Source organism: Apaloderma vittatum, unplaced genomic scaffold (genome assembly GCF_000703405.1).
Source record: "Apaloderma vittatum isolate BGI_N311 unplaced genomic scaffold, ASM70340v1 scaffold17132, whole genome shotgun sequence".
Taxonomy (NCBI): Eukaryota; Metazoa; Chordata; class Aves; order Trogoniformes; family Trogonidae; genus Apaloderma; species Apaloderma vittatum.
Window position 1 is genome coordinate 59,606 of NW_009703278.1, and position 757 is coordinate 60,362.

The following is a 757-nucleotide window of genomic DNA, read 5'->3' on the forward strand; positions in this document are numbered from 1 at the left end:
ATAAAATTTACAAGTTATGTGCCTCAGTTTCTCCATCTGTCAGATTTGCATTTTGTTTCCTTTTGTTGTGTTTTTTTTAACAGAGAGCTTTTGTGAATCCTTTAATTAATCAGGTAGTGGTTTTAAAACTACATTATTTGATACAACACGATACAACACTACTAAATATTATTATGGTAACAGGCAATTAGAAGGCAGGAAAGCACATGCTTGAGATCATAATACAAAATCAGAATAAACGCAGGCTGTGTTATCTATGAAGAGAAAGACACCAAAAAAAATCAATGGAAAAAAGAAAGGGAATCATTTAAAAAAAAAGAAAAGGCAAGTAGCTTCCTTGCTATTAAAGGACTTGTGCTTTTAAAAGCTGGGTCTCCTCCTTTCTTATGCTTCCTAGGATGATACTTGCACCGCAGTAATCAAAACAAGGAAGCAGATGGACAGGCAAAGTGGTACTGCAGCTGCTGCAGAAGATGACTGTAATAATAATGTTGACATCAGTAACAGTAATTAGTGCACAGACTGTAGAGTGGATGATTCGTTTTCCGATCCTCTGGTGTGGGCATGCTGCCCTAGCAAATGGGTATAACGTTAGTACCTGTAGTTTGTTTTGTTCATTTGCTCAGTTTATTAATGAAATTGAATACAATACAAAAAAATCCAACTTCTCTCTCTCACCAGAACACTTACTGAGGGAAGCATATTGCTTCACTTTATAGAATCATGGAAGAGTTTTGGTTGGAAGAGACCTTCAAGA